Here is a 17,229-nt window from a genome sequence, read left to right as displayed (position 1 = left end):
ATCGCCTCCTACAGTCCATTTCCATACACAAATTTCACTTCACAACTATATACGTTTTTATCCACACTTTAATATATGCATTTATTTGTGTGGGGTTTTTTTTTACACATTACTTGCCTGGAGAACTGCATTGCAGAATTCAGAGAAGTGTGACTTTTGAAGAATGGCTGTGTTCTCATTCATTCATTGTTTCGGGAAATGTGAATTAGGTTAGTTTGCCTTTGAATGCAAATTGAAATTCTTCCCTTACCCATTCCTAGTTGGAGCTTTTGGGGCAGTGAGGACCTGTTTGGTTGGCTCTGTGGACAATTCCTTCTTGACCTCCCTCCAAGTCCATGGTCTTATCTTCTGAAGATGAGGAATCGGACCCCATGATCATAAAAGGCGCACCATGTGGAATACCACTGAGCTGAAATAAAAATGAGAAAAACTCCAAGCAGGTGACCTGGCTACTTACAAAAAGAAATTAGACCAAAAGGAGAGCAGTTTGCCTACGACTGAAGCAAGATCTGGCCAGTCCTAAACAGAGGAAGCACAAGTTAGTTCCACTCCACCATGGTGCCCGTGACCTCGGTGGGAACCATATCGATGTCAGCAGAACATTGGATGGTTAATCTGGCATTTAGCATCCTAAAAAGCAGAGACATCACCTTGCCAACAAAGGTTCGTAAAGTTAAATCTTTGGTTTTCCCAGTAGTGATGTATGGAAGTGAGAGCTGGACCATAATAAAGGCTGATCGCTGAAGAATTGATGCTTTTGAATTATGGTGCTGGAGGAGACTCTTGAGAGTCCCATGGACTGCAAGAAGATCAAACCTCTCCATTTTTAAGGAAATCAGCCCTGAGTGCTCACTGGAAGGACAGGTCCTGAAGCTGAGGCTCCAATACTTTGGCCACCTCATGAGAAGACTCTCTGGAAAAGACCCTGATGTTGGGAAAGATGGAGGGCACAAAGAGAAGGGGATGACAGAGGATGAGATGGTTGGACAGTGTTCTCGAAGCTACCAGCATGAGTTTGACCAAACTGTGGGAGACAGTGGAAGACAGGAGTGCCTTGCGTGCTCTGGTCCATGGGGTCACGAAGAGTCAGACACGACTAAATGACTAAACAGCAACAACAAAGTACTTGGGGAGAAGTCTTAGCTAGCGTGAACAAACAGAGGAGTTGCCCTACAGAAACAGGCCTGTGTAAGCGAATACCATATCACAGGAAGTGCTGCCTTCAGAGCATTCTTCTTGTGTTTATTGCAGATTTTAAAACCTGTCTTTGTTCAGCTGCCTGATGGAGGCTCATTTATTCATTCACTTAAACTAAAACAGCAAATTAACACTGGGGAATGCATGAATCATGCAGTCCCATTTCCTCCCATCAGATGCTGATCTTAGATTTTAGCCCCTCCACCACTCCCCTTGTCAATTTTCCCCAGAAGCTCAGGTTGTCTTTGCATAGGAAGTTCCACTCCTCCACCCTGGATCACTGAATAAAGATCCATTTGTATACTGTGTTAGTTTAAGGCAAATTGACTTGGCATTTAGGAGCAGGAAGAAATTGCTGCTCTCAGCTCTCAACAGGTCTGGAACTTGGGGTTCAAGGATGTTGAGACGCCAGTCCCAACACAAGCAAGCCTTGCAGACAAAACCCACGCAAGGGAGTGCCCATTTGCTTGCCCACTTCTGGAACTCTGGCTGCTTGCCACACTGTGCCCACCCCACTCTTCAAAAGGAAGGGGCAAGGAGCATGTTGCCTGTTGGATCAAAGCTTGGGTCTATAACTCTTTAAGTACTCACTGCACCTTGCAACCTATAAATATGGGACCTCCTTTGGGCTGCTATACGTGTCCTAGAATTGAGCTGTGAAAAGAAGAAGAAGAAGAAGAGTTTGGATTTGATATCCCGCTTTATCACTACCCTAAAGAGTCTCAAAGTGGCTAACATTCTCCTTTCCCTTCCTCCCCCACAACAAACACTCTGTGAATGAGGCTGAGAGACTTTAGAGAAGTGTGATTAACCCAAGGTCACCCTGCAGCTGCATGTGGAGGAGCGGGGAAGCGAACCTGGTTCACCAGATTATGAGTCTATCGCTCTTAACCACTACACCACAGTGGTGTCCCCCAAAAAAGCTCAACAACTTTGCCCCCCCCCAAAGCTCATAGTTGTCATAGTCTGTAACTGAGCTCTTGCTGCTTCAGCTGTATGACATATTTCTTTTATTTTCGAAATAAATTTGATTTGATAAGTGTGGAATTATAACAGCACAAAATAAATATTCACAGTGCTTTTTTCGGGGGGGGCGCAAGGGTAAGCATACCCCTAAACATTTTGTGAATTTAACAAGAGAAGAAACAAAACAAAAAAATAGTTTCTTCGAATCTTCAGTTTCCTTGCTACCCCCGATGGTAGCCTATAAAACAGTGATTTTCTTGAGTCAAAATGAGAGTGCCCCTAAACATTTTTAAAGAAAATATGCATATTCATATTTAAAGATTTCTCTGAATCTCCGGACTTCCTACCATCCCCTCCATGGGTCCTTTTGTCAACCTTTTCAGCTGCATATTATTCCATAATCCATGTTTTATATCTCTCCATATTGTCCATGGTAATTGCTACATTACAAGCGTTATTGCAATCTTGCTAATGTTTTCATCTGCTTACAGTGGTCTCCTATTTTTTCCCATTCTTTATTGAAGTTTTTGTCTTCTTGGTTCCTGAGCTTTCCGGTCAATTTTGCCATTTCGGCGTACTCCATCAGCTTGGTTTGCCATTCCTCTCTGGTAGGGATGCTGCATGACATAGTCCAATTGCTTTCTCCAGAGTAGGATCCCTCCAAAGTCTTTCCTCTAATTTCTGCTCTTTTGCACTGAATGCAAATTTATCGCTCAGTTACTTGCTTTGAGTTCATCGACAAACTTTTCCATAGTGTCTCCATGTACAGTGGTACCTCGGGTTAAGTACTTAATTCGTTCCGGAGGCCCGTTCTTAACCTGAAACTGTTCTTAACCTGAAGCACCACTTTAGCTAATGGGGCCCCCCGCTGCTGCCGCGCCGCCGGAGCATGATTTCTGTTCTCATCCTGAAACAAAGTTCTTAACCTGAAGCACTATTTCTGGGTTAGCGGAGTCTGTAACCTGAAGCGTATGTAACCCGAGGTACCACTGTATCTGTGAATGCTTCCAAATGGTTCAGGCACCACATTCTCACGAGAAGTGAAGTATATCCTGAATCAAGGACTTCTGCTATATCTTCTGCCCTTTCATGAGGAAAACCACCAAATCTTCAGCAGAATTAAAAAGGTAAAGGACCCCTGACAGTTAAGTCCAGTTGCGAATGACTCTGGGGTTGCGGCTCTCATCTCGCTTTACTGGCTGAGGGAGTCGACGTTTGCCCGCAGACAGTTTTTCCAAGTCATGTGGCCAGCATGACTAAGCTGCTTCTGGAGAAACCAGAGCAGTGCACGGAAACACTGTTTACCTTCCCACCAGAGCAGTACCTATTTACAGTGGTACCTCAGGTTACATACGCTTCAGGTTACATACGCTACAGATTATAGACTCCGCTAACCCAGAAATAGTACCTCAGGTTAAGAACTTTGCTTCAGGATGAGAACAGAAATCGTGCTCCTGCAGTGCGGCGGCAGCAGGAGGCCCCATTAGCTAAAGTGGTGCTTCAGGTTAAGAACAGTTTCAGGTTAAGAACGGACCTCCAGAACGAATTAAGTACTTAACCCGAGGTACCACTGTATCTACTTGCACTTTGACGTGCTTTCAGACTGTTAGGTTGGCAGGAGCAGGGACTGAGCAACAGGAGCTCACCCCATTGTGGGGATCCGAACTGCCAACCTTCTGACCAGCAAGCCCTAGGCTCAGTGGTTTAGACCACAGCACCACCCAACAATTAGCAGAATTGCTAATTGCCATTTCTTTCTGACATTTTCTGCTCCAGATGCAGTGAGATAACTTTGAAAACCTTGCTCCCAATGTTTCCAACTCTCAATGAAGTTGCCGTGTAGAACCCAGTGGAGGCAGCAGCTGGAATGTGCTCATAAGCTAGTAAATGTATGCAAAAATGTAACAACAAACTCTCAACACTCCCACAAAAAAGAAAAGAAAAAAGATATCCACACCAACTTCTGGTGCCATCCAACATCCAGTTCTTAAAGGTTCTGCAGAACAAACGCAATGATCCCCAAGCCCATATGGCGTACAGATCTACAGTGGTACCTTGGTTCTCAAACTTAATCCGTTCCGGAAGTCCGTTCCAAAACCAAAGAGTTCCAAAACCAAGGTGTGTTTTCCCATAGAAAGTAATGCAAAATGGATTGATCCATTCCAGACTTTTAGAAACAACCTCTTAAAAAAAAAAATTTAACATGAATTTTACTATCTAACGAGACCATTGAGCCATAAAATGAAAGCAATAAACAATGCACTGCAGTCACACAATCAATCAATCAGTAGCTGAACTGGGTTCCACACAGTCACAAAAACAAAACAAAAAAGAGCCGCAAAAACCAAAAACCAAAAGAAAAAGCCTAAACAGACGGACCTCAGCATAACACTCAAAACGGAGCACGTTCGGCTTCCGAAAAAAGTTCCAAACTGGAATACTTGCTTCTGGGTTTGCAGTGTTTGGGTTCCAAGTTGTTTGAGTACCAAGGCGTTTGAGAAACAAGCTACCACTGTATTATTACATCCAAAGAGAAGCAAATACAAGCACACACATCAAGAGAAAGAATGCTAGATAAATGTACTTGGCTGATCAAATACTTTTCTCCTATGCTGGCAAGCAGTTCATTGACTGTAAAGGGTCATTGCACGTTGCCCATGTGCCAACCTGATTTATGCATTAAAGTCTTTGGTAGATAGGGACCTAGGAATCTGCAGTCCTCAGCAGAGGGGCAGCACAGACATGGGAGACACGCAGAAGGAAAGAGTGAGGAAGCCCCATTGCACTAGAAAAACCCCTTGCATGGGCTTCTGCTAGCAGGACTAGTTAGCTGAATCCTGCCCACACAGCTTTTCCATCTAGCTGAGTATTGTCTACAATGACTGGCATGGATTCTCCTGAATTTCAGAGAGGGGACATCCTGCTTGAGATGCTGGGGACCCAAGCAGGGACCATCTGTGGGCCAAACAGGTGCTCAGCCCATGGAGTCATTCTGGCTTTATGCTACCTCCAGCAAAGCTCAAAATGACTCCAGCCGCTGGAAAACTAACAATCAGAGGGGGGCTACTTCTCTCATGCCCTGCTTGTGAGCTTTGTGGAGGCATCTGGCTGGCCACAGTGACAAACAGGAAGCTGGATAGATAGATCTTTGGATAGAGTTGGTGTGGTATAGTGGTTAAGAGCGGTAGACTCGTAATCTGGTGAACCGGGTTCGCGTCTCCGCTCCTCCACATGCAGCTGCTGGGTGACCTTGGGCTAGTCACTCTTCTCTGAAGTCTCTCAGCCTCACTCACCTCACAGAGTGTTTGTTGTGGTGGAGGAAGGGAAAGGAGAATGTTAGCTGCTTTGAGACTCCTTCGGGTAGTGATAAAGTGGGATATCAAATCCAAACTCTTCTTCTTCTGATCTGGCAGAACTGTCTTAATTTGCAAGGAAAGTGCAGAATGAAGAATGGAGAAGAGGAGGTTAAGGGGTGATATGATAGCCATGTTCAAATATATAAAAGGATGTCACATAGAGGAGGGAGAAAGGTTATTTTCTGCTGCTCCACAGAAGCGGACACGGAGCAATGGATCCAAACTACAAGAAAGAAGATTCCACCTAAACATTAGGAAGAACTTCCTGACAGTAAGAGCTGTTCGACAGTGGAATTTGCTGCCAAGGAGTGTGGTGGAGTCTCCTACTTTGGAGGTCTTTAAGCAGAGGCTTGACAACCATATGTCAGGAGTGCTCTGATGGTGTTTCCTGCTTGGCAGGGGGTTGGACTCGATGGCCCTTGTGGTCTCTTCCAACTCTATGATTCTATGATTCTATGAAGCATCTGGGCCACAGAAATTCATTTGCGAGAATAAGGGAGCTTTTACGAGCCAAAAGGCATTCTCTAAAATGGCACGTTATTCTTGCAAACCACAACACAAAACTCTTGCAGAAGAGTGGAAATTCCAAACTCGATGAAAAAAAGCAGCAGAGATACTAAACGGGGGAAAGAACAAATTGCATTCTAAAGAGGCAAGGCCTCTTTATTTACTCCTGGCAACAGTCAGTTTGCTTTGTTTATTCAGTAAGAATCACAAACCATCCTATGTATTCATCTGGCTCAACCAGTGTCATTTGGGAATCTGGGTTTTCCCCCGTTGGGGTTGTGTAAAGTTCACCAGTGCAACTTACATTAAGGGATTTTTCTTTCACTTTCTTTCGGAGCGACTCTTACACCGCTCAATGCTCAGGCATGACCCCAGATCCATCAGCCGCAAATTATAGCATGTCCAGATGAGGATTTCAACATTCCATCTACTTGAGTTTCCTGGGATCAGTTTCTGTTGATGCTGCCCAGGGACATGGACAGTGCCGGATTTATGTATAAGCTAAACAAGCTATAGCTTAGGGCCCCAATCTCTTGGGGGCCCCAAAAAAAATTAAAGGAAAAAACACCTGGATGTACATTTCCAAAATATAAGATAAAAAACAAATAAAACCTACATACAGCAACAGTGTTTTGTGTTGTGTAGGCTCCTATGATGTAAGTAATGGGCCCCGCCTGTTAGCCTGCTCCCTAAAATATAACTGCTTTGCTCATTTCTATATATAGGGAGCCTACATCCTACATGGACTGATTGCATGGCAACATGTGCAAATGGCTTTAGATACCTATTAGGTCCATAAATCACCATATAGCCATATTCAACACAAAAAACAGTGACAATTTGTTGTTGACAAAGGGCAGCTGGACATATATAAAGGACCCCATTACCTTCAGTAGCTTAGGGCCTTATCAAACCTAAACCTGGCCCTGGAGAAGGTGCTTCTCAGTATGCAGCTGTCTGCATGCACTCTCAACCCTTGCCCTTCTTGACTGACACAGGTATATGGCTTGGGAATATTCCTAGGTCTATCCTTGTGACTGCGGGCACAGATTTCCTCAGTGGCCAAGAGAACTTTTCTCCAGCTTCATAGCTGCTCCTGGACAGGAATAGCTTGACTGGACTACTGCAATGCATTCTACATTGGGCTACCCTTGAGGTCGGTTCAGACACTGTAGCTAGTGTAGGGTTGCCATATGTCTGGGAATTCCATGTCTGGGAATTCCCAGATACATCCTCTTTTGGGGATCCTACAGGGATCATTTAACAACTCTCAGCACCCTTAAGAAACTCCCAGGATTCTTTGAGGGAAGCCATAATGGCTTAAAAGTGGGAAAACATTGCTTTCAATGATGGTACTCCAGTCTTGACCTGAACTGAAGCACTCTGATTGTATTTCACCTAAAGGTAAAGAAAACCCCTTATGAGGTGAAATAGGAGGCTCCATATCTATGTGGGATAGCAGTTCTCAAGCACTTCAGTCTGTAACATGGGGATTTTACCTACATGCAAAGCCTGAAGGTCCAGAATGACAGCTGCAGAGATGCAAATGCTCTCTAGGGAAAAACCCATCTCTGCCAAGTGCGTGACTCAGAACTAGCTCTTGCCTCTATATTTTTGTCTGTGTGCATTTGTGATTTGCAGCCTGCCTCACAGCTAAGAAAGGCAACAGCTTTCAAGAAACCATGTGATTTCCTAGAATGTTTTTCTTGAATTTTGGGTGTGTTTCAAACGTTTAACCACCACCTAGTTTGGTTGTCCTAGGGGATTTTAACATCCACACCGACACAATCTTACAAGGGGCCGCTCGGGACTTCGTGGAAAGTATGGCCTCCATGGGGCTGTCCCTGAATACGTCTGGCCCAACCCATAGCCACGGACATGCCTTAGACCTGGTGTTCACCTCTATGGATGTTGGTGATCTGACACTAAGTAAAAGCGAAACAAAAGAAGTGCCATGGTCAGATCACTTCCTGGTGCAACTGGACTTCTCCTAACCCTTCCCCTTTGGATCCAAATGGTTTCCAGAGAGTGGTAGGGGATGCTTTATCCCATGTTGATGGCCTTTCAGCTGATTCCCTGGTGGTCCGCTGGAATGTGGAGTTAACCAGGGCTATTGACTGTTTGGTTCCGAAGCGCCCTCTCCGCTTGCATGGAGCCCGGACAGCCCCATGGTTTTCCATGGATCTGAGGGCAATGAAACGGCTAGAGCGCCGGTGGCAAATAACTCATTCTGAATCTGACCGGACACAGGTTAGAGCTCAATGTCGAGCCTACCAAGAGGCAATAGCAATGGCGAAGAAGACCTTCTTCACCGCCTCTATTGCATCTGCAGAAAACAGCAGCAGGAGACTCTTTCAGGTGGTTCACAATTTAGCGGAACCACCTGCTCCATCAGGGCCCAGTACAGGCCACATGATCTCCTGCAATGATTTTGCAAAGTTTTTTGCAGATAAAGTCACTCAGATTTGGAAAGAGGTAGACTCCACCATGGGAGCAGGGCCGGGGCTGGAGAGTGCTAGAGTCCTGTCTAGTCAAGTTGCGTGGGATCAGTTCCAATTTGTTACCTCTGAGGATGTGGACAGGCTGCTTGGACGAGTGAAACCAACCACCTGTCTCCTTGATCCTTGCCCATTCTGGCTTATAAAAGCTAGCCGGGAAGGACTGGGCGATGGGCTTCACGGGGTGGTGAATGCTTCTCCCACACCTGCTGAAAGAGGCGGTTATCAATCCTTGCTCAGACACTGGGCCTAGAAACAAGGCACAAACATGGAAGTCCGGGTGAGTGCCCCCCCTCTCTTGACCATCAAGTGTGTTGTTAAGTCATAGCGCTTCATTGGCATTTTAACTTTTTATTACCTAAAGGTTATCTGACAGCAATGCTGGAGCGGTATTTATTTATTTATACAATCAATAGGCCACCCCAGGGAGCCACACGAAGATGAAAACCAAACAAACAAAATCACAATAAAATAGCATCGCAACATCCAAAATCACTCTGAGACAGAGGCAAAGAAGCCACACAAGAGCAGCGTAAAGACGGCAAGCAGAAAATTCAAGCTGAAAGAGTTTTGCCGGCATCCTGGAGCACCACCTAGTGGGAAACGTGCCATTTCATTTTGCTGTGTAGTCAACTGCATTGAGAGAAAGGTCACATTGCAAGCCCACACAGGCAGCAGGTAAAGGTAAAGGGACCCCTGACCATTAGGTCCAGTCATGGACGACTCTGGGGTTGGGGCGCTCATCTCGCTTTATTGGCCGAGGGAGCCGGCGTACAGCTTCTGGGTCATGTGGCCAGCATGACTAAGCCGCTTCTGGCAAACCATAGCAGTGCACAGCAACACCGTTTACCTTCCCGCCAGATACCTATTTATCTACTTGCACTTTGACATGCTTTCAAACTGCTAGGTTGGCAGGAGCAGGGACCGAGCAATGGGAGCTCACCCCGTCATGGGGATTCAAACCGCCGACCTTCTGATCAGCAAGCCCTAGGCTCAGTGGTTTAGACCACAGCACCACCCACGTGCTCAAAGGTGCAGGAAAGAGGGGCGCTTTTAACTCTGGAGATAGCAGACCGCCCAACTGAAAAATCTTTCCTGCCCTGGCATGTGCCTTTGACGCTGGAATTTGACTCTGCAGAAAATGAGGGGCTATTGCAAAACAACAACAGATCTGCATCATTTACCTCTCCGCATACACACAAATACACACACAGTCTATTGCATAGGTGATCGCTAAGCTGGATCCTTATCTCCCCCACAACTGCCAAGTCAGGTCTGGCATGAGGGCAGGGCTGCCCGTCCCCTGTCAATCACCTGACATCACAACTGCATCAAGTGACTCATTTTTTTCCTGCAGAGCCGTTTCTGGAATTATGCAAACACCCAAAGCCGGCTGAGTGACCAGGGCTTTTCTAGCAGTGCCTCCAAATTCACTTTAGCCCAGCTGCAGGGGTGGGGGTCATGTTCAGGCCTGCCAGCTAGAGCTACCCTGTCCCCCCAGTCTTGTACTATGGGTCAAGGGCCTGAAGATGCTAATGCAATGTTTTCAGGGTGGAGAAGAGCTGGCATTGAGCTGGAACTTCTAAGAAGGTCTCCTCCTGGACCAAGATGCTCTCTGAATCCATAGCCTTTCCTTGCCAGAGATGCAGGAGTCTGAGTCTGTTAGCATTTGTACTGTACAGTGGTACCTCGGGTTACATACGCTTCAGGTTACATACGCTTCAGGTTACAGACTCTGCTAACCCAGAAATAGTACCTCGGGTTAAGAACTTTGCTTCAGGATGAGAACAGATATTGTGCTCCGGTGGCATGGCGGCAGCAGGAGGCCCCATTAGCTAAAGTGGTGCTTCAGGTTAAGAACGGACCTCTGGAATGAATTAAGTACTTAACCCGAGGTACCACTGTATTTGTTAGAAAATGGATTTTACAAAGAATAAATTGCACTGGGGGATGGGAAGAAGAATGTCATCTTGGTCGTCACCTCAGACAGCAAAATGGCTTCTGGGGGCCAGACGTCTGTATACAATGGGGGTTCACACATATGAATTGACATAGTTCCTGTCCCTGGAGCACGGTGAAATTCTCTTTGAGCCCACCAAACTGTTCGCTCGCTTTGCATATACAGTGGTACCTCGGATTACAGATGCTTCAGGTTACAGACACTTCAAGTTACAGACTCCACTAACCCAGAAATAGTACCTCAGGTTAAAAACTTTGCTTCAGGATGAGAACAGAAATCGCATGACAGCGGCACAGCAGCAGCGGGAGGCCCCATTAGCTAAAGTGGTACCTCAGGTTAAGAACAGTTTCAGGTTAAGAACGGACCTCCAGGTCAAATTAAGTTCTTAACCTGAAGTACCACTGTATGGCCTCCCTTCAGAGAACCAAAACTGAAACCAGCCAGCTCTGGAAACCACAGATATTACCCTTTGCTAATTTGGGGAAAGTCCTACGGAGAGTTAAAGGGCATCGTCCTTACGTCTTATAATCATCTCTTTAAAGAGCTGCAGATGTCTGTGAGAACCCCATGAAAGGCAACATCAGTCTTTCTTCTACTTGAACCATGACATAACTTCAGGGTCTTGTTCTTTTTTTAAGTAAATAAATAAGCCAAGTGACCTTTTATTTGCACCACGAGGGATTATCTTTCACTGCTGTTCATGAAGTCAGCCACTCTTTTTCCATGCTTTCGATTTCAAATGTGCTCACACTGCAGCATGGCTGGGCAACGCTGAGCAAAATGTTTGGAAATGGTCCGATGTGCTGTATTTAGGAGGCAGGAGTCTGTGCAGTGCCCTTGGCATAAGGCAGTTTGCTAGGTTTCTATAGCAGCATAAAGTTGAGAGCAGGATCTGAGGCCCCATTGCGCAGGAACACAGGAAATTCCTTATACTGAGTCAGAAGATTGATCCATCTGGCTCATTATCTGTGTCATTGCTCAGCAGGGCCGTCTGTCTTTGAAACAGGTTCCAGGCACTTTGGCTTTATTTAAGTCCAGTAGCCAGGGATCCTTGCTTACTCATAGAAGGACAGAATCATAAAACTGCAGAGTTGGAAGGGACGCCAAGGGCCATCTAGTCCAACCCCCTGCGATGCAGAAATCTCAGCTAAAGCATCCACGACAGATGGCCATCCAACCTCTGCTTGAAAACCTCCAAGGAAGGAGAGTCCACGACCTCCTGAGGGAGACCATTCTACGGTCGAACAGTTCTTCCTGTCAGTTCTTCCTGATGTTTAGTCAGAATCTCCTTTCTTGTAACTTGAAGCCATGAGTTCAAGTCCTACTGTCCAGAGCAGGAGATAACAAGCTAGCTCTCTCTTCCATGTGACAGCCCTTGAGATATCTGAAGATGCCTATAATATCTCCTCTCAGTCTCCTCTTTACCAGGCTAAACATACAAAGCGCCTCATAAGGCTTGGCTTCCAGAACCTTGCTCTTTTTTTTAATAATAATTTTTATTGAGTTTAAAGGTAAAGAGGCCCCTGACCATTAAGGTCGAGTCGTGACCGACTCTAGGGTTGCGGCTCTCATCTCGCTTTATTGGCCGAGGGAGCCGGCGTACAGCTTCCGGGTCATGTGGCCAGCATGACTAAGCCGCTTCTGGCGAACCAGAGCAGCACACGGAAACACCGTTTACCTTCCCGCCGGAGCGGTACCTATTTATCTACTTGAACTTTGATGGGCTTTCGAACTGCTAGGTGGGCAGGAGCAGGGACCGAGCAACGGGAGCTCACCCCATTGCGGGGATTCGAAACACCGACCTTCTGATCAGCAAGCCCTAGGTTCTGTGGTTTAACCCACAGCGCCACCTGCGTCCCTTTACTGAGTTTACATTTATTGAGTTACATTTACTCAATGTAAATGTAAACTTTATTGAGTTTACATTTTACAGTGGTGCCTCGCAAGACGAAAATAATCCGTTCCGCGAGTCTCTTCATCTAGCGGTTTTTTCGTCTTGCGAAGCAACCCTATTAGCGGATTAGCGCTATTAGTGGTTTAGCAGCTATTAAAGGCTTAGTGGCTTAGCGGCTAAAAGGCTATTAGCGGCTTAACAGCTTAGAAAAAGGGGGGGAGTGAAAAAAATCGCAAGACTCGCAAGACTTTTAGGGAAACGTCCCCGATAGGGAAATTCGTCTTGCAAAGCGCATCAAAAAATGGAAAACCCTTTCGTCTAGCGGGTTTTTCATCTTGCGAGGCATTCGTCTTGCGGGGCACCACTGTACCATAATCGCATTCCATTCCATAATCTCATAACCAAAAAACAATGCTCAAACTGAGCTTCGACTTCCCCCCATCCCACTCTCTGGCTTTCATAAATAATCCCTTACATCTTAGCATTTCTGTAACCACTTATTTACCTTCTTTCTTTCTTAATAAAATTCACCTCATTAAATGTAAACCAGCTCCCAATATTAACATTACAAAATATTTCAGCTCAGACCTACAAACGTTTTCAAATGTTGCTTCCAGACCCTTGTTCATCTTGGTTGCCCTCCTCTGAACACAGTCCAATTTGTCAATATCCTTCTTGACTTGTGACACCCAGAACTGGGCATATTATGGTGTGGTCCTCAGCCTATGGAAACCACATTTGGTTTCTCCTCCCACACACTCCAAGAGGAAGTTCCCTCTTCAGGTATTTGCCCTTGACCCAAGAACATGCTATATACATTTGGTTGTCTACCCAGCATTTCTTGAACAATGGGTCCAACAGACAGTCCATTATTCAATAACTGGCTCAACAGGAAGTGATCTGACCATGACAAGGGACTGATGTCAATTTCAGATCATCCTCTTCCTGCTCAGATGAGAATGCAAGGTCCAGGATGTATTGGGAAATAATTTATAATGAATTGAAAAAAAAATGTTTTAAAGTACTTTAAAAAAAAAACAAAAAAAACAGAGTCCATTTTGTTGGGGATAATTCAGATGGAAATTCCCAAGTGTCAAAAAAGGTTATTTATGTATGCCGTTACTGCAGCCTGTGTTTTGTTAGCCCAAAAATGGAAAACAAGCGAGGTCCCAACCAAAGAAGAATGGCAACTTAAATTGATGGAATATATGCAGCTTGCTGATTTAACATATAAAATAAGAGAACATGAAGAACATTGGAAAATGTTTATTGAATATATGGGTGGACATGTGTACATTTAAAAACGCTGGCAGCATTAAGATCAATTCAACAGTGTAGATAAGTTTTGGCTAGGATCAAGTGTAGTATCTGTTCTTATCAGTTTAATATCTGATATGTCCTCTGTTTGAGGACTATATATTAAATGGATTTTTAGAGCTGGAAGATGGAATAGGGCAGGGGTCTGCAACCTTTAAGACAAAAAGAGCCACTTGGACCCGTTTCCGAAGGAAAAAAAACACCTGGGAGCCGCAAAACCATTGTGACATTTAAAACATGCACGCCGCTGCCCTCCAATCTGACAGCGGGCGGGAAGGTGACGTTGGGACGGTGCGTGACTAATGCACGCACCGCCCCCATGCAACATCACAGCCAGTACAGCGCCCACCACAGTGGGGAGTGTCAGGGCGCACAATGCGCCTCCTCCCCTCGCTAGTATCCGCCCCGGAGCCGCGGCAAAGGTGTAAAAGAGCCGCATGCGGCTCCGGAGCTGCAGGTTGCAGACCCCTGGAATAGGGGCTTGCTCCATCCACTCCATGCATCGACCTGGGATTGCAGTACCTCCAGGAACAGTGCACAAAAAACCAGTGTAGATAAGTTTTGATGGATGTAATAATGGAATACTGAATGGTTTAGCTTATGTAAAATATGCAGGGATTTATGGTATGTAAACTGATCCACGGAAAGAGAAGAAGGGAAGTCATTGACTGAAGGTTGTTTAAATGAATATTCTAAAATGTCAAATAGGAAAACTTACTAAAATTATACAAAAAAGAGAGAGAGAGAAAGCAAGGTCTAGAGTGTGGTCGATGATGTGTTGAGACAGCCCCATGGTTGTCATGGTAGCCATGAAGTCCTGAGCTACCCCAAAGCCAGTCATCTTGGCATAGATGTTGAAGTCTCCCCAAAACCAGCAGTCTGGGAGTCATCCATATCTCCTCTGAGACCAGCTCTGTCAGCTGAGCCAGGGAGACTGCAGGGCAGCAAGACCGGTGGTAAACCAGCAGAATACTTAATGTGTCCCCATTACCCAGTGCCAGGAACACTGCAGAACATAGTCCACAATGTCGAGAAGGCTACCCATGCAAAATGAAAGCACCAACTTTTCAATTTCTTTCATTCATCCTTGTATGCCTTTGTTTTTCCACTAGATGGCACTTGGTGCATTTTCTCTGGATGTTTTCACCCTCCTGCAGCTGACAGGATCCCTGTAAATACAATCAAATTTCATAGAATCATAGAACTGTAGAGTTGGAAGGGACCCTAAGGGTCATCCGGTCCAGCCCCCCTGCAATGCAGGAATCTCAACTAAAGCATCCATGAGAGGTGGCCACCCAACCTCTGCTTAAAAACCTCCAAGGAAGGAGAGTCCACTTTAAACAATCACGGCTTCCTGGGAACTCTAGTTTATTAAGGGCACTGAGAGTTGTTAGGAGATCCCTGTTCCCCTCACAGAGCTACAATTCCCTGATTGGTTTTTCAATCGATCCCTCTTCCTGGGGAAATCTGGAAAATGTAGCTCTGCGAGGGGTAAAGGCATCTCCCAACAACTCTCAGCGACCAGAACAAGGTAGAGTTATCATTTATTTTATGGCAGCGGTAGGAAACTTTAGCCTGTGAGACAGAGGCCACTCTTTCTTCTCCTCAGGTTGCTCCTCACGCCGTGTCCCTCACCAGCCTTTCTTACGTGGAGGTGCATAGCAGCACCAGGACCGTGGAACTGAAAAGCTGTAACGTTGTGCATAGCTGTCAACTTACAGATTTGAAAATAAGGGACTAGCAGCCAAAATAAGGGATTTTCAGAGCACAGGTATGTTCAACTTCTGAGCCCCTCCGAGCTAAAGGCAGAAAGCCCAGCCAGCAGCCAAATGAAGCCTCAAGCGGTGGTTCCCACAGCGCAGCAACCAGGCAAAGGGGATGCAGCTAGGAAAACCACCATCACCTCTCTGCTGGGAAGCGCTGAGCAAAAGTGAGTCCCCAGGCAACGCAGCCGATTTGATCGGCACAAGGCATGCAAGCTCCACCCCCCCAGTCGTTCTTAAACTCCTTATTGGGTGAGCAACGCAGCCAAGAAACACAGTTGGAGCCTCCCTCCTCTGGCAGGGAGGGAGGGAGAGGAGCTGCTTCCTTTGAAACCCAGGAAATTTAAGGGACATCATCAATAAGGGACAGCAGCAGGACAAAGCGCTGGGATAAGGGACTTTCCCACCAAATAAGGGACAGTTGACGGCTATGAACGTTGTGATGTCTAACGTGTTTTTCATTCCAGGTCGAGAAGCCCAGCTGATGCAGCATGGCTGTTCTGTTTCAGGCTGCAAACAGAGTGAAACCATCCAGAAGAACGAAAGCGACATTATAAATGGCTTCTTCTTCTTACTCTGTTGTGATGTTAACATAGGGGGTGGTGGGAAGGTTGGAGGGATGTGTGACGTTATGTCTGATAACCATTCTTTTCATGCAGGATGTGTGCCTGGGTCTTCCAGATTGCTGATGTCTGACACGAAGATGGTCAGGTGTACCAGTGCTCAGGGCAAAGCAAAAGGGGGAGGCAATATGGGTATTTGGCAAAGGCACCTATTGGTGATGATGACAGTGACAAGGCAAACACGGAAAAAGCCAAGATGCTAATGATTGGATCGGACATGTGAGTTCAAAAGTCACAGAGCGATATGCTCAGCAAACATAGTTTCAGATTCAGACAGAGTTTCTGATGGGAACTATGACAAGATAAACCTGGGAAAAGCCAGGATGCCAATGGATGGGTCTGACATGTGGGTTAAGATGTCACGAGGCAGGAAGCATAGATTCTTCCTTGGGTATGTTGATGCCTGCTTGGAAAGTTTCCTTCAACTGTGATGATGCTTCTTGCTTAACTGGATTGAGAGATTATAGGGAGCATGGAAACCTCTGGCTTCTGCAAAGCTGGAATGACACCCACTCTGTGTGTCATTGCATACGGCCCCTGGAAAGTTCCCTGCAAAGGAATGTGGCCCTTGTGCTGGAAAACATGCCCTGCCCCAGTTTTATGATGTCCCCCGGCCCGTTATCAGGGTAGATGAAGAGTGGGCTGTAATTTCTTTCCATAATAAACAAGCAGACAGTTAAATTGCTACTGAGATGCTCCCACAACTGCGATGCCCAAAGAGATGAAGGCCAAGCTGCTGCCATTGCACTTGGCAGCTGAGTTGATAAAAAGGCAGGCCAAGGAGAAAGACATTTTTCTCCCTCCCCAGCAGGACAAAGCTGGCAACGACAGTGACCATCAGTTGTGCCCAATTTCCTTCCACTTGGAAGAGGTGAACCTGTGAATGGAAGGAGGTGATCATCCGGCAATGGGATGCTGCGGTGTGATAACAGGGCAAGTTCGCTTGCTGAGTGGGAGATTGTGGCTTGAAGGCTGCTGATAACCATCGTCAGAAGCTGGCTGGTGCCTAGCGATGGACCTCATGGAAGCAGGCAGGAGTTGGTGGGTGGAAGCTGGTGGCGTTTGCATTTGGAAGCCAGTGAATGCTGCAGAAGCAAACTGATGTTTGTGGATCTCAGCTGGCTGAAGTTCAGAAGCCAGTCAACAGA

This window comes from Podarcis vaucheri (genome assembly GCF_965113315.1).
Source record: "Podarcis vaucheri genome assembly, chromosome: 1".
Classification (NCBI taxonomy): domain Eukaryota; kingdom Metazoa; phylum Chordata; class Lepidosauria; order Squamata; family Lacertidae; genus Podarcis; species Podarcis vaucheri.
The sequence above is the reverse complement of the archived record's forward strand: the minus strand, read 5'-3'. Positions refer to the sequence as shown.